Consider the following 18442-nt stretch of genomic DNA (forward strand, 5'->3'; position numbering starts at 1 on the left):
TTTGCCGGGAAGAGTATGAGTAGGAGCTGCTAAGTCCCTATGCTGTCCTTCGGTGGATGGCGTCGAAACTTAGATTGCGGTCAAGGTAGTAAGTTCGGAGTTTGGTAGTTGTTGTTCTTCTTCCTCTTGTCTTATTAGTTTTATTCTTTGAAGTGGGGTAACCGAATAATTCCCAGTTTAGACGTTCTTAAGCCCGTAGTTTCCAATGGATTAGCTTAGACTTTGTGTATCGTAGAGCCGGACCCGGTGGGTGTTTCCGTCGCCTAACCTATAGTAATAATATCAAAGAAAATTAGTGAATAAGGTAACAACAATTACTACACATAGAATTTATTATTCGAATAGTAATCTTTAAAGTAGATATTTAAGCCCAAAAATAGTGTTCTTATCTCCGCTAGATACTCTGTACTATTTAAATCTTAATTATTCATGTCTACTCTACCATTTGTAAAAGACTTATAATATTTAATATTGACTAATATAAAAGGTAATGAAATAATAAGTAAAGATACTACCTTAGAGGATCATAAAATAATATGTAAGAATGCTACTTTAGTAAAATCCATTAAAAAAACTAATAATTATATTTTCATGATTTATTCTGATGAAGTTTTGAACCAGATTTTAATTATTTAAATAAACTTTGGGCTAGTGCAGAAAACTCTATCAAAAACAATTGAATGTTCAAAGATATCCTCTATCAGAAAGAATAACATTTTTAGAAATAAATGGTTTAGTAATATGAAAAGTTTAAAATTTAATATAGAGTTTTCTAAAATGGTTTGAACACACGGGGAAATTACACAATCAAAATGAGTCTCTAGAAATACTTATTGATAAATTGAATACTACTACTAATAAGGTATTTGAATTTATTCCTCCTTCAGAAAAAATTAGTCTACCGACAAATGGTAGAATTATTACTACCTTACCTTTTCAAACAAATATAATCAACACTAACGAAAGTAAAACATGTCCTTCCTACAAGTATGAAACTAAAATCTAAAACTCATCCAATATTTAAACTACCTAAATTTTCTAATATTAATTTTATAGAGTATCAAATTTATAATAAAATAGGAATAGATATTACGGCTTATGAAATAAAATATTAATCAGATTAACAATTACTAACTATGGTTACAACTGGATTTACAAGCACATTAAAGAATAAGTTTAAAAGAGAAAACCCTTATAGAAAATTAACCTATGGTAATCTCATAAGATTAGAAACAAGAATAAAACTTAAAAATTAAATATTAATTTTTAAAATAAAACATACAACACGATGAATAAAAATATTATAAAAGAAAATCTTGAATTTTTAGTAAAGACATTAATGTGTGTTTTAACTGTGAAAAACACGAACTTCAGAACTAGAAGCTAATATAATGAATAAATTATACTCAATTTTTAATAAAAATCACACTAGTTCCAAAATAAATTATAGTAGAGATAACATATTTAAAATAGAGGATAAATCTAAATGTATTAATTCAACTTAGAGTGGCAGTAACAATACAGATTTGACCTATCAAAACCCCTCAATCAATGTCATTAGCAGTAGTAATCAAAAAGTTTTCTTTGATATAATTGAACATATCAAAGATAAGGATTATAAGGAAAACTATTTGAGGGAATTAAAAGATACAATTCTTAATCAAAAAATAAATAATCATATTTTTAAACCCGTTGGAAAGAACAATAGAGAAAAAAATTCTTAAACAACACTCTAAAATCTTCAAGCAGAATAAATACATGTAAAGAAAGAAATTAAAATAATTAAACAAAAACATAACACTTCAGAAGATATATCAACCAAAAGTCAAAGTTTACAGTTGGAATTAGAACCATTAACTCAAAAAATAAATTTAGGAGTCAATACTATTGCAACTTCTTCTTCCAGAATTAACATATTACTATGGAGTTACGGGACGGAATCTAAGTGAAGTTGGGCAGAATAATGGAAGGGACAAAAACAAAGCAAAAGCTTAAAACAAATGAAAAAAAAAAGAATAAATGGAAGTATACAAAATTAAAACAAACCTTTATAATTTAAAACAAAAATTAAATAAACAAAATAGTAGTGAAAGTATATTTACAAAATAACTTTATTTATTTAGGGAATAGAGAGAGAACATGGAAGATAGGAGAATTGGAAATGATGGGGAAATGGGTGAATATGGTAGAGAGGTTTTTCAAAGTCGTGTGATTATGAATGCCTCTTACTGATACAAGTTGAAAGTCTTAAATAGGCCTCAAAAGTGTTGACTAGTCTTACTTATTATGCTATCTAATTTTATATGTGTGCATACACTAATACACATTTTTTATTTTACACGTAACGACTATATATTACAAATAATAATGATAATTATACGTGGCTTGATATACACATTATTTTCTTTTGCTTAAAATTTATCTTCAAAACATACATCTTGTTACTTTGTTCCTCAGTCACTTTGTGGCTTTTGACTTTATTGAAGATGATACATATTCTTATTACATTTTTCATTGGTATGTGAGGATGCATTGTCGAATAATTTCATTTTCTCTTCGTGATTGGTAGTTTTGTTGAGACTTGATAAAAAGTTTTTTAATCGTCTTTTTAACTCTTCTTTTGAAACCTCATATTTCTTTCGTGATGAAAAGTCGATAACGAATCTGTCATCATGATCTTTCGAAGTCCATCCTTTAAACTTGATAGTCTTCCTTTGTAACAACCCTAAAAAAGGGATATACTAAGTGATATTTAATGTGTCAAGAATGCCTATGATTAGACTAGGGTTCACACGCATTGATGCGCGTAGGACCAGACTTCGGAACCCATGCTTCATTCAATCTAACTAACTTGGGGAGTTAGCTGAGCTAGGAAAGGTTGGGTCCAACTATGTAGGGTTCTCGAATATGAATATTACTCGAACGAGTCTTTACCGGACTTAAAAAGAGGGGGTAAAATTGTCATTTTCCAAGATAAGGTTAATATCATAATTACCCTAAATATATAATTAATTGTTTCATTAATAAGGTGGAGGGGCAATTTTGGGAGAGAGAGCCAAAATTGAACTCTTGAAGTGACGTCTTGCTTAACCCGGGTTCGAAACTCGGTTGAAGCAATGAACTAATGTGATTTTTATTTAAGCTATTGAATTAATATAATTAATTAATAATAATTATTTATTTTCTGATTACAAATAAAATAAAAATATAATTTTTAATTATTAAGAAAACCTTATTTGACTAAGTCCTAAACTAGAATCCTAAGCCTAATATAACTCCTACTCTCTCTCACGTTTATCTCTCCATTCACACGCTCAATCTATCTGCCTCTTTCATATAACAAGTTCTTCACACTTGAAGAACTCACACGAAAATATAATAAAACAAGCTTAGGGAACAGGTTAGGCAAAGAGAGGGTTTTCCCGTTGAAAGTTTTGTGTTGAAAACTTGGCTTGGATGTCAGTTTTGGAGAGGGTTTGGGAAGCAACTTAAAAGTTTGAATGTCAAAATAAGGTATGGGTTTTATTCTCTCTTGGTCCCTTTTCCAAGAGACCCCTTAAGGTTCACATTATTCATTCAAAACCTAGAAATTTTTCCCCCTTTCCATGCCCCTGTCACTAGCTCCCAATGAATCGTAGGTTCGGTATGATTGATGGTAGATTTAGGTGTATGTTATGTTTTCGTAATGAATATGATTATGATTGTGTACTTGAAATCGTATGAAAGACAACCATGCATTCGAAATTACGTGCAAGTGTGTATGTGTGCAAGTATGTTACTGTAAATGAGTTTCTTCGGTAAAGTCTTCAAATTTGATAATGTTTTGGCTGTCATTTTACGTTAATAAAGCTATGTAAATTGTGATTTTGATTAAAATGGAAGTGTGGCTGATTTGAGTATCAATATTTTGGCTAAAAGAATCTATGATAATACACCCCAAAAAGTGTTAAATGATCTATGAACTTCCCTAAGATTTCAAGTTAAAATGCTGGTGAAAAATAAGCTAAAAATGACTAAATTCCAGCAAACTTATTTGAATTTAAAGGGATGAGGCCACTAGGATTTGAACTTGTGACATCATCCGTACACTGCCTTAAAATCGCAAAAAGGGAAATGGGGTCAATGGGAATCGATATGGGGTATGTTGGCTGAAAATGTAGAGTACAAAAATTTAAATAAAATGGAAGGCGTGGGAATCAAAACCACGACCTCCAAGCATCAAGTGAAGTGAAAGAAAAATAAAAGAAAGGAAATGTTAGGCGTGGGAATTGAATCAACGACCTCAAGGCTGTGAAGGAGAGAAAAAGAGAAAGGAAAAATTAAAAAAATAAAGTGAGGTTGTGGGGGTCGATCCCACAACCTCACTGTTAACGCATAGATAGTCAACATTTAAATAAAATAAAATACGGAGTTTGTGAGGGTTCGAACCCACAACCTCTTAGTCCCGAACGAATAAAAGAAAAAAATAAAGAGAGGTTGTGGGGGTTTCATCCCACAACCTCTTGGTTAATGAGAAAAGGGCAAGGAAAATAGATAGGAAAAAAAAGGGGTTTGTGAGAGTTCGAACCCACAACCCCTCGGCCAAAGGAGAGACTAAACAAAAGTAACTCAAAAGAAATGTTGATGTTGGGGATCGATCTAGGGTCCCAAGGTCATTAGGACTAAAAATAAAATTAAGGAAAAATGTAAGTCTTATCAAAGGGATTCAAACTTGGGTTCCCTTGCTCAAGTTTCTGTATTGATACATAAATCATACGTGAAAAAAATATTCAAAAATAATGCGACCTAATTATATCGAAATCGAGATCTTTGCATACATACAAGATACATAAGTCTTGAACTACATAATCTTAGGAATATAAGTCACTTAACAAACTATTAATAAAGCTTCATGGCTTGTATGTATAGACCCATAAGTGTAGCATATGATTAAAAACAAGTGAACCTAAGATGTACGTAATGAAATAATAAAGCCCTAGAAGGGTTAAGTACAAGTGTAAGATACACTAAATGGCCAAGTGCATTGGCACATGACGAAATGAACAATGAAACGATGAAATTAAAAATGAAATGATGAAACCGTAAAAGGGTTAAGTAAGAGTGTGAAACACACAAATGACAAAGTTCATTGGCATATGATGAGATGAACATTCATGTAAAAAGGGGTGATTAAATGCTGATGAATGTTGTGACAACATGAAATGAGGCTAATGTAAATGATGAGAGCAATATCAAATGAGCCTAAGTATATGAAACCAAAACGTACTCACCTATTAGAGTGTAAAGTTAATGAAAAGACCTGTCTCTATGAACACTTTAATGAAAGTATTCATATTAACACACTTAATACTAACTATGAGAAGAGAAATCATCTATTGTTCTATGATTTACTCATACTAGAAGCCAACTTCCATGACGTATGAGTTAAATGTAATGGAACTTTATAATGAGCACCGATAGATTATCTATGGGCGGTGATGCCTTCTTTAGGAATGGGAAGAGGTTCACGTAACTACTATTAGATGAGACTGTCTGGCATGACACGTATGAGTATCTTTATATATCCTAGTCTTTGAACCAATACTCCCAATATAGGGATTTGGCGTGGTTGAATTCCTATGTACGCTAGCATGTTTTGGGTCACTTTGGCATGTGATTCCACCTCCTTTCGGTGTGGGGGAGACACTGGATTTCATGATGATCACATTATCTATATCGGTTAAAGTTAAAGTTCCAAAAAAATGAATGTGTCCATCCAAAAACGATGCACATAATGAAATGAACGATACCAAATGTGTTAGGATAGGATAATCAAGAGGTGAGCTAGACTCAAGTAATGTCACTAGGTTATTCTTGATTATTGCACAGCAAACCCGAGAAAGTCTTAAACTACATCCTAGGTATAAGTGGTGTTCACATTAGCCTATAAAAGGAATGAAATGAAACACGTATGAATGAATAAAGCAGACTCTGTGTTTGCTAAATAAGGCTCCCTAGTTGAGGTCCCATATGTTGAGCCCTCATTTTGGGAAGTTCTAACGTCAATTCCGTGATCCCAAGGTCTCATGGCTTATATCTAAACTGTAATGATATATGAAATATATTTTGTGCTGTTTGAAAAATGATAAGTTTGATGATGCATGTTATCCTCATGGCATAACTTTCCAAATTTAAATTTGGTAGGTCCACTGAATTTCCCAATTAATATTTAGCAAGTTTGCTAACTTGACTTTTCATAAATGATGTTGTTAGGAAAGAGCTATTACTTCTCATACATGTCCTTGGTGTGTGGGCATATACCCATACTTAGCACAAGTGTGTACTAATTCCATACGAATATATACTTTTAGGTGCAGGCACAAGTGGATGTTAGAACTTACAGTACGACGTTGCTGCTATACGGACGTGGAGCTTTCATCTGGACTTGGTAGGCCCTCATGCTTTTGAGGCTGTCTACTGTTATTATCTATCTTAGATGTAGGCTTTATCTAGTGGAGCATGTTCACTAGTGTTTTATTTCCCATTTCATTTCATACTTTGTATTGGTTCCTTTTTTGGCAAGTATACATTTAATGCAGCTACGAACTAGTTCTTTCATTTGATGATCCTAATGTTAGATGAATGATGGTGAACCATTATACATGTAATGAAATGTTTAGTAATCATGTTAGGAAACAAAAAGTTTCAAATTTTCTGGAAAAATTAACCTAGACGAACTAAGAATGACGTAAGTAGGCTTGTCTGCGACCTCTGAGAGGTCAACATTGCCGGTCATGTCTAGGGTCTAGACTAAGGTCGTGAAAAAGTTGGAATCAGAGCCCTAGGTTAAATTCCAAATATGGTAAGTTCACATCAACCACATTAAGTAGTTTCTAATTCATAATAGAGAAGTGCACCACTATCCTTAATCATAGACTACATGATTGGTGGGAATATCTCCCTTTTTCTTATCTTATCGCGCCTTTCCTAATGTCTGGTTTCTTGTGTTATGCGCGTGTCTAACATCAGCTCCTGGTGTTTACATAGAATGAACACTAGAAGAACTATTGGTCAGAGGAGAGGATAGTAGTTGCTGGGAACAATCAGGTTCCACCCTAGGTTCCAACTGAAAGACTGGCTATGCCAGTTAACCCAACTGCATTGACTAATGCGTAGGTGTGGGCATTTCAGGGTTAGATGGCACAGGCCATCACTATGCATGCTCAAGACATGACTGCCCAGGTCAACCGGCAGAATGTTGAGAGGGAGAACCCACCTGTGCGTAGCATGGCTGACAGGCTAAGAGACTTCACGAGGATGAACCATTCTATTTTCACAAGGTCTAAGAGTACAGAGGATCCCTAGGAATTTGTAGATAAGGTGCATAAGATTTTTGTGGCCATATGTGCCACAGATACTGAGAAAGCAGAGTTGTTTAAGACAACCTTCCAGGAGAGATTTTTCCCTAGGGAGATAACGGAGCCCAAGGTTGAGTTGTTTATCAACCTTAAACAGGGATTGATGACAGTCAGGGAGTATTCCCTGATGTTTGTGAAATTATCCTGGTATGCCACATCTCTTCTGTCTAACAGTTGAGACGAAATGAGTAGATTCTTAACATAAATTGTTAAGGATCTCGAGGAGGAGTGTAGGGCAGGTATGCTGCATGATAGCATGGACCTTTCCAGGCTTATGGTCCATGTCCAGCAAATGGAGTAAAGAAGAAAGAGGAAACACACTTGGGCAGGGTACAAGTCAAGGCAAGCAGAGGAAAATTTTGAAGGAAGAGTAGTACTGAAATAAGGGATAAGCCCAATTTTAAGAAGGGACTCCTCAACCAAGGGGAGTCAAGTTCATCCAAGAGTCACCATGATGGGAGTTCCGAGTCTATAGTTAACAGAAACAATGAAGTAGATACACCTCAAGTGAGACCACCTTGAAGAAAGTGTGGCAAACTACATCGAGGAGAGTGTATGATGAACAATGCTTGTTATAGTTGTGGCAAACTGAGTCACGTGGTGAAGGATTGTTCGATTAGTAGAAGTCAAGAACAAAGGAAGGATAGAATTCAGTCCAATGGTCCAAGTGAAGAGGATCCAAGGAGGCAACGATTCTTCGCACTCAAGTCTAAGGGTGCAGGGGAAGGCACTTCTGCTGAAGTCTCGGGTGAGTAGCCTTAATTAGTCCTTCATATATTTGATTGTGTATGGTGTTTATGCACTAGTATGAGTTTAATATATTTGAGTCATCATGTTTGTTGCTGATTTATATGACTGATATGTTAATTTATATTTTATGCTTTGATAAGACTAGTTTAGGAAAGAGTTGCTTCGTCTATTAATGTGAATCTACTTGTAGGTTTCAAGGATGTTCACCATCATCTTATATGTGAATCAGGTATTGACCAATGGGGAGTATTTAATTACCTATATATGCATACGTACTATAGATGACTTACTTATTGTTAGTAAAGAGTAGTGTCATTCGGGGACGAATGTTCCTAGGGGGGGGGGGATTATGTAACAACCCTATAAAATGGATATACTAAGTGATACTTAATGTGTCAAGAATTCCTATGATTAGACCAAGGTTCACACAGATTGATGCGTGTAGAACCAGACTTCGGAACCCTTGCTACATCTAAGACAACTAACTAGGGAAGTTAGTTGAGCTAGGAAACGTTGGGTCCAACTATGTAGGGCTCTCGAATATGAAGATTTACTTGAAGGAGTTTGTACAGGATTTAAAAAGACGAAATCTAAGGTTTGGAGGGTCTAGGGGTAAAATGTTAATTTTCTAGGCTAAGGGTAGTATCGTAATTACCCTAAATATATAATTAATTATTTAATTAAAAAGATGGAGGGGCAATTTGGGGAGAGAGAGCCAAAGTTGAGCTCTGGAAGAAAGGTCTTGCTTCACCCTGGTTCGAACCTAGGTGAAAGCAATGAATTAATGTGATTTTTATTTAAATTATTTACTTAATATAATTAATTAATAATTATTATTCATTATCTGATTTAAAATAAAATAAAAATCTGTTTTTTAATAATTAAGAAAACCTTATTAGACTGAGTCCTAAACTAGAATCCTAAGCCTAATATAACTCCTACTCTCTCTCACGTTTATCTCGCCATTAACACGCTAAATCTATCTGCCTCTTTCATAAACCAAGTTCTTCACACTTGAAGAACTGACACGAAAATATAAGAAAACAAGCTAAGGGAACAGGTTAGGCAAATATAGGGTTTTTCCGTCGAAAGTTTTGTGTTGAAAACTTGGCTTGGACGTGAGTTTTAGAGAGGGTTTGGGCAGAAACTTAAAAGTTTGAATGTAAAAATAAGGTATGGGTTTTCTTCTCTCTTGGTCTCTTTCCCAATAGACCCCTTAAGGTTCATATTATTCATTCAAAAAAATTGGAATCTTTTCCCCTTTTTCATGTCCCTGTCACTGGCTCCCAATGAATCGTAGGTTTGGTATGATTACTGGTAGATTTAGGTGTATGTTAATTTTTCTTGATGAATATGATTATGATTGTGTACTTGAAATCGTATAGAAGACAACTATTCATTCAAAATTACGTCCAAATGTGTGTGTGCGCAAGTATGTTACTGTAAATGATTTTCTTCGTAAAGTCTTCAAATTTGATAATATTTTGGCTGTCATTTTACGTTAATAAAGCTATTTAAATAGTGATGTTCGTTAAAATGGAAGTATGGCTGATTTGAGTATCAATATTTTGGATAAAAGAATCTATGTAAATGTACCCCGAAAAAGTGTTAAATGATCTATGAACTTCCCTAAGATTTAAAGTGAAAATGTTGGTGAAAAATAAGCTAAAAATGACTAAATTCCAGCAAGCTTATTTGAATTTAAAGGGATGAGGCCACCAGGATTTGAACCTGTGACCTCATCCGTACACTGCCTTAAAATCGCAAAAAGGGAAATGAGATCAACGGGAATCGATATGGGGTATGCTGGCTTAAAATGTAGAGTACAAAATTAATGAAACAAAATGGGAGGCATAATCTCCAGGCAGCGAGTTAAGTTAAAGAAAAATAAAAGGAAGGAAATGTGTGGCGTGGGAATCGAACCCACGACCTCAAGGTGTGAAGGAGAGTAAAGGAGAGAGGAAAAATAAATGAAAATAAAGTGATGTTGTTGGGGCTCGATCCCACAACCTCACTGGCAATGCATAGATTGTCAACATTTAAATGAAAATAAAATAAGAAAGTTGTTGGGGTTCGAACCCACAACGTCGAATAAAAGAAAAAATAAAGATAGGCTGAGGGGTTTGATCCCACAACCTCCTGGTTAATTCGAAATGGGCAATGAAAATAGATAGGAAAATAAAAGGGGGTTGTGGGGGTTCGAACTTGGGTTCCCTTGCTCAAATTTCCTTATTGATACACAAATCATACGTAAATTCAATGTTAAAAAATAATGCAACCTACTTATAACAAAAATCGAGATCTTGGCATACATACAGGATACATAAGTCTTGTACTACATAATCTTAGAAAAATATGAGTCACTTAACAAACAATGAATGAAGCCTCATTGCTTGTATGTATAGACCCATAAGTCTAGCATATGATTAAAAACAAGTGAACCTAAGATGTATGTAATGAAATAATGAAACCCTATAAGGGTTAAGTACAAGTGTAAGAAATACTAAATGGCCAACTATATTGGCATATGACGCAATGTACAATGAAATGATGAAATGAATAATGAAACGAGGAAACCCTAGAAGGGTTAAGTAAGAGTGTGAAACACATAAAGGTCCAAGTGCATTGGCATATGATAAAATGAACATTCACGTAAAAGGGGTGAGTAATTATGAAGAGAAAATGTGCTAATGTTGATTAATGTGGTGACAACATGAAATGAGGCTAATGTAAAAGATGAGGCAATCTCAAATGAGCCTAAGTAAATGTTACCAAAACGTACTCACCTAATAGAGTGTAAAGTTAATGAAGAGACAAGTCTCTATGAACACTCTAATGAAAGTATTGAGATTAACACACTTAATACTAATGCTAATATGAGAAATAATCTATTGAGCTATGATGTCCTCATACTAGAAGCCAACTTCCCTGAAGTATGAGTTGAATATTATGGAACTTTATACTGAGCACTGATAGACTAGCTATGAGAAATGATGCCTTTTTTGGAATGGTAGAGTTTCACGTAACTCTCATAAGATGAGATTGTCCAGCATGCCAGGTATGGGTCTCCTTATATCTCCTAGTCTTCGAACCTATACTGCCAATATAGGGATTAGGCGGGGTTAAATTACCATGTACGATAGCATGGTTTAGGTCACTTTGGCCGGTAATTCCACCACTTTTCAGTGTGGGAGAGACACTGGATTTCATGATGCTCACGTGATTTATGTCGGTTAAATATAAAGTTCCCAAAGAATGAATGAGGCCAACCTCAAATTGTGCACATAATGAAATGAACGATATCAAAGGTGTTTGGATATGATAATCAAGAGGTGAGATAGACTCAAGTAAAGACACTAGGTTATTATTGATCATTGCACAGTAAACCCGATAAAATCTTAAACTACATCCTAGGTATAGTTGGTGTTCACAGTATCCTTTATACGAAAGGAAATGACGCACATATGAATTAATGAAGCACAGTCTGTTTTTGCTAAAGAAGGATCCCTAGTTGAGGTCCCTTATGTTAAGCCCTTATTTTTGGAAGTCTTAACGTCAAGTCCATGATCCCAAGGTCTCATGGAATATGAAAGAATGATATAAACTACGTGATATGATATGTGAAATATGTTATGTGCTGTTTGCAAATTGATAAGTTTGATAATGCATGTTACCCTCATGGCATGACTTTCCAAATCCAAATTTGGCAGGTCCATTGACATTCCTAATTCAAATTTGGCAAGTCCACTGACTTGATTTTCCATAAATGATGTTGTTAGGAAAGAGCTATTCCTTATCATGTATGTCCTTAGTGTGTGCTTGCATATACCCATACTTATTACAAGTGTGTACTAATTTCATACAAATATCTACTTTTAGGTGCAGGCGTAGGTGGACTTTAGATCTTACAATACGATGTTGCAGCTATCCAAACGTGGAGCTTTCATCCGAACTTGGTAGTCCCTCATGCTTTCGAGGCTGTCTAATGTTATTATCTAGATTATATGTAGGCTTTAGCTAGTGGAGCATGTACCACTAGTGTTTCATTTCCCATTTCATTTCATACTTTGTATTGGTGCACTTTTTGGCAAGTATACATTTAATGCAGCGACAAACTATTTCATTCATTTGATGATCTTAATCTTAGATAGTTTATGGTGAATCATTATACATGTAATAGAATATTTACTAAGCATGTTAGGAAAGGAAAAGTTTCAATTTTTCCACAAAAATTAACCTAGACGAACTATGAATAACGCAAGTACACTTGTCTGCGACCTCTAAGATGTCAACGACGCCGTTCTCTTCTACGGACTAGACTCTGGTCGTGGCAATGTTTGTATCAGAGCCCTAGGTTAAATTCTGAAGATAATAAGTTCACATCAACCACATTGATTAGTTTCTAAGTCATGGTAGTGAAGTGCACCACTATCCTAAATTGGAGACTACATTATGCGTACAAATATCTCCCTTCTTCTGATCTTATTGTGCCTTTTCTAATGTATGATTTATTGGTGTTATGAGTGTGTGTAATATAAACTCCTATTATTTACATAGAATGAACACTAGGAGAACTATTAGTCAGAGGAGAGGAGTAGCTGCGGGGAAAAATAAGGTTCCACCCCAGGCTCGAGCTGAAGGAGTGGCTATGCCGGTTAACCCTGCTAGGTTTACTGATGAGGAGGTGTGTGCATTTCTGGACCAGATGGCACAGGACATTACTATGCAGGCCCAGGCCATGACTGCCCAGTTCAACCAGTAGAATGTTGAGAGGAAGAACCCACCAGTGCGCAGCATGGCTAACAGGCTGAGAGACTTCACGAGGATGAACCCTCCTATTTTTACAGGGTCTAAGACTTCAGAGGATCCCCAGGAGTTTGGAGATGAGGTGCATAAGATATTTGTGGCTATGGGGGCCACATATACTGAGAAAGCAGATTTGGCTTCCTATCAACTCAAGGGTGTTGCAAAGACTTGGTGCAAGATGTAGCATGATAGCCAAGCTTTTGTCGGAGTTCCGGTCACTTGAGAGCTATTTAAGAAAGACTTCCTGGAGAGCTTTTTCTCTAGCTTTCCCTATGAAGGTACTTTTGGTCAGTTGATTAACTGTGAAAAAAGTCACCTCACGATTCATCAAATTGTGTTTGACACCACAAAGAAAGAATTAAAAGGATCACAAGGTTTAAACAAAGGCAAGGGATTACCGATTGCCTGGGATTTCCATTCTTTGTGGGTATTTCTGGAGATATTTTTCCCTAGATTTCCCTATGAAGATACTTCTGGTCAGTTGATTAACAGTGAAAAAAGTCACTTAATGATTCATCAAAATGTGTTTGACACCACAAAAAAGAAAATTTAAAGGATCACTGGGTTTAAACAAAGGCAAGGGTTTACGAATTGCCTGAAATGTCCACTCTTTCTGGGTAGGCCCATGATTTTCTATTTTTATGACCTTATTTATAAAGTTATTTGCAAGATTACACAGTCGTAAACAAAGCAATTAAACTATGGTGGAAGAGATGTGTTGATTAAACATGTTATTCAAGCCTTACCTATTCATTTAATCTCAGTTTTAACCCCCCTACTACTGTAATTAAGAAAATACAAATGTTGATGGTAGAATTCTTTTGCGGCTGGAAGAGTGACAAAAAGAAAAATCACTGGGCTTCCTGGAGGAACCTTAGCTATCCTATTGATGAAGGAGGGGTGAGAATGAAAAATCTTAAAGATGTATTCTTCGATTTCCAATATAAACAGTGGTCAAACTTTAGAGTTAAACACACATTGTGGTGAGAATTCGACAATGCAAAATACTGCCAAATATCAAATCCTAACTGAAAAAATGGGAATTTAGGGATTCACTGATTTTTAAAATATATGATTAAGAATAGGAGTAAGGTGGAGCAACATATTCATTGGATGTTGAACTCGGAGAATTGTTCCTTTTGGTGGGACAACTGGATTAGAGAAGGTCATATTGCTCAATGTTCTAACTCTAGCCACAGGTTTGACACGAGGAAAGTAGCTAACTTTTGGGTAGAAGGTCAGTGGAACTATCAAATGCTTGTTCAACAGGCACCCCCTATCCAACTTGCCAATATCTTAGCAGTTTCAATTCCTCAGCATCAATCTCCTGACCAAACATATTTGAAAATAAATCCCAATGGAATATTCACATGTTCTTTAGCATGGAATGAAATCAGGGAGAAAAGACCCAAGGATCAATTTAGGGCTCTTATTTCGATGAGCCATACACCTTTTAAAGCCTCTTTCCTTCTTTGAAGAGCTTTAAATGTAAAGCCTCCTACTAATGAGAGATTAACTAAATTTGGTGTAGAACCTTGTAACTATTTTTGTTGCAAGAGCAGGACAGGAGTAGATACAATTAACCATATCTTTAACAATGGATATCTTCCTAGAGATGGTTTGCAAAAAGAGTAGGGGTAGAAATTGATTAGAACTCACTGAGGCAAATTGTATCTCAATGGTGGTCAATGAATAACAACAATGAAGCTCATAAACGCATCGTCCAGGCCTCCCAATGCTTATGTGCTTTTATTTATAAAACATAGACGTACTTATAAATATGGAGGCAAAACCCCTAGTGGCACAAGGGTCAGGTATGCAATTTATAGTGCTAATTATAAGCTTATAAAATCTATTTTTCCTCAGGTTAGCTGGCCACCTACTTGGAGTGAAATAATCTAATTAGATAAAACATGTATCCATGTGACAAAGGTACAGAAGATAGCTTAAACAAGACCACCGGATGAATGGATAAAATTTAATACAGATGGAAGTGTGATTGAGAATCCAAGCAAGATAAGGGCAGGAAGTATAAAAAGAGTACATGAAGGCAAGCTCATATAAGCATTTACCTCACCCCTATGAAGTGGTACCAACAATCAAGCAGAAATAGGAGTAGATATCTTTGGTATCTATTGGGCTTTGGAACTTGCATACGGGAAGATCATATTGGAAATGGATTCAATGCTAGCACTCAACTAGATACTCCAAAAAATAATCCTCAGTGGAGCATTTGCAATCAACTAGACAAATTGAAAGGCCTCATATCTCAACTACATGAATTCAAATGTACTAATGTTTACAGGGAAGCTAATTGGGTGGCTTATGCATTGTCCAATCATAGACACAAAATTTCTTGTCCAAAAATTTACTATAATAATCAAGAGTTACCTAAGGAGGCAAAGGAATATTTTCATTGGACTTAATAGAGATGCCAAGCTTTAGAAGGAAGAAAACAAAGAAGATCAAAAAACCTCCTTAAACATTCTACGAACTTTTCTAGTAAGCTATAACTCACAATATAGATTCTTTGAATAGTTTAAGATGATAGATTGATTAATTTTTGAGATGTAAAGGGAGAGTCTCCCTAATTTATGTTTCCTAGATTCTATGTATTGAGAGGAGTCCTCTCTTGTAGGTATATAGGAGCTTTGGATTCATCTTATTGTAAGGTGAGGGTTAAATATCTTTAGGAAATTGAACCCAAAAAACCATGGGAATAGAACTAAGGTTTATTTCCCCCTCTTTGTACATTTTTTTTTTGAAATGGTAAGGCCTGGGGTGTTACTTAGCCCCTACCCATCTAAGGGTATTAAAATAATAAAAAAAGGCCAAAATACCAAAATCCAAACATGAAACACTAGACCATAAATGCTAAACCCCATGCCAAAAATTCAAAAATCCAAAAATAAAACTCTAAATTAAATATATAAATCACAAATCCTAAGCACCACACCCTAAAATCTAAAAAAAAATTCTAACCCTACCCCTAATCGTAAACCCTAAACTCTAAACCCCAAGACCAAAATACAAAAACACAAACATAAAATTGAAAACACTTGATATTTAACCTCAAATCCTAAACTCCAAACACTATAACCTATAAAAAAATTCCTAATATCTTACCCTAACCCTAACTGTAAGCTTAACCCTAACCTTATCCTTAAACCCCATACCGTTAACCCTAAACCCAAGCCAAAAATACAAAAATCAAATGTTGAATACTAAACCATAGATATTAAACCTCAAATTCTAAACCTAAAACCTAAAAAAATACTATAGACGAAACCCTAACCATAACTCTAACAACAAAACCGAAAACCCAATCTCAAAATATCATAACCCAAATATTAAGAACTAAACCATAGATTTTAAACCTCAATTCCTAAAACAAAACACAAACACTAACATGAAACCCTAACCCTAACTCTTACCCTAACAATAAACCCTAAACCCTAGACCCAAATCCCAAAATAAAAAAATCATAGAATGAAACACTAGAACATTTATATTAAAACTCAAATCATTCACCCTAAACACTAAACTCTAAAAGAATACTACACCCTAACCTTAATATTAACCCAAAACTTGCCCCTAAACCCTAAACCCCAATCCAAAAATACCAATACTCAAAGATTAAACACTAAACCATCGATATTTAACCTAGTCCTAAACCCCAAACTCTAAAACCTAAACAAAAAACTAAACCCTAAGTTTAAACCTAATTTCTAAATCGAAATCTAAAATTATCAAAACCCAAAAATTAAACACTAAATCATAGATAGTAAACCTTATATCCTAAACCCGAAACCCCAAAACCTACAAAATCCTAAACCTCTCCTAAATCCTAAACCCTAAACCCCAAACCCAAAATATGAAAACCCAAATTTGAAACACTAAAATAGAGATTAACCCACAAATTCTAAGCCACAATCCCTATAATATAAAAAAACTAACTCTAACCCTTACCCTGATCCTAAACCCTAAGACCTAAATAAAAAAACACAAACATTAAGCACTAAACCATATATATTGAACCTAAAATCATAAACCCCAAACACTAAAACCTATAAATGAATCCTAATATCTAACCCTAAACGTACCTTTAACTCTAACCATTATCCTTATCCTAATCCTAAACCATATACCCTGAACCCTGAACCTTAAACCCCAGCCCAAAATAAAAAAAAACAAACATTAATCATTAAGCCATCCTAAATCCAAAACCCTAAAACCTAAAATTAATAAACACTAAAACCAAACCATAAACCCTAAAACCTAAAAGCTAATCCAAAAGAATTAAAACCCAAAGATTGAACACTAAATCATAGATTTTAAAGATTATATCCTAAACCCCAAACCCTAAAACCTTAAAAAAATAAACCTTTATCCTAACCCTAACCCTTAACCTAATTCTAACTTTAACCCTAACCCTAACCCTAAACCCTACACCCTAAGCCCAAAATACTTAAACCCAAATATTAAACTCTAAACTAAAGATTTTAAACCTCAAGTCCTACACCCAAACACTAAAACCTTAAAAAACATTAAACCATATCTTTTAACTAAACCTTAACTCTAACCCTAACCCCAAATCGTAAACCCTATATCCAAAATAAAAAATACAAAAATCCAAACATTAAATACTAAACAATAGATTTACAACTTAAATCATAAAACCCCAACCCTACAACCTAAAAACCCTAAACATAACCTTAACCCTAACCCTAACCCTAACCCTTAACGATAAATGCAAAACCCACAGCCGAAAATGCCAAAACCTAAACATGGAACACTAAAAGATATTAATCCACAAATCATAAACCCCAAAGCCTAAATTCTATATAAACTAAACTCTAACCCTAACCCTAACCCAAAACCCTAAATCATAAACACTAAACCCCCAGATTAAAATGCCAAAACATAAATATTAAACACTAAACCATAGATATTGAACCTCAAATCCTAAATATCATACACTAAAACCAATAAAAACTCCTTAAATCTAACGCTAACACAATCACAACCCTAAGCATATCCTTAACCCTAAACCCCAAGTCAAAATACAAAAAACAAACATTAAACACTAAACCATAGATGTTAAACCTCAAACACTAAACTCCAAACAATAAAGCCTAAAAAACACTTAACACAAAACCCTAACCACTAATCCTAAATACAAAGTCCCAATCTCAAAATACCATAACCCAAACATTAAGCACTATACCATAGATATTAAACCTCACATTATATAACAAAGAAAATACTAAACACGAAACCGTAACCTTAACCCCAACCCTAACCCTGACCCTGACCCTAAATCCTAAACTCTAAACCCTAAACCCTTAACCCAAAGCCCAAAATACCAAAACCAGAACATTAAAAGCTAAATTACAGATATTATAACTCCAATCCTTAACCCTAAACCCTAAAATAAACACAAACCCTAATTCTAACATTTACGTTAACCCGAAACCTAACCCTAACAC

The 18442-nt window shown here is 34.6% G+C and overlaps 1 long non-coding RNA gene across 2 annotated transcripts in view; it reads left to right on the top strand.

Annotated features, from left to right (window-relative positions):
• LOC104649174 (uncharacterized) overlaps positions 1-12379 on the top strand; it is a 28618-nt gene extending 16239 nt beyond the window's left edge. The window contains exons 3-4 of one of the 2 annotated variants that reach the window (XR_003248181.2): positions 6351-8376; positions 12027-12379. This is a non-coding gene — a long non-coding RNA (uncharacterized lncRNA). Of the gene's footprint in view, positions 1-6350 lie in introns of both variants that reach the window. The other variant, XR_002028481.3, reaches the window with a different exon arrangement.
• Positions 12380-18442: the final 6063 nt, after the last annotated feature.

Source organism: Solanum lycopersicum, chromosome 9 (assembly GCF_036512215.1).
Source record: "Solanum lycopersicum chromosome 9, SLM_r2.1".
Taxonomy (NCBI): Eukaryota; Viridiplantae; Streptophyta; class Magnoliopsida; order Solanales; family Solanaceae; genus Solanum; species Solanum lycopersicum.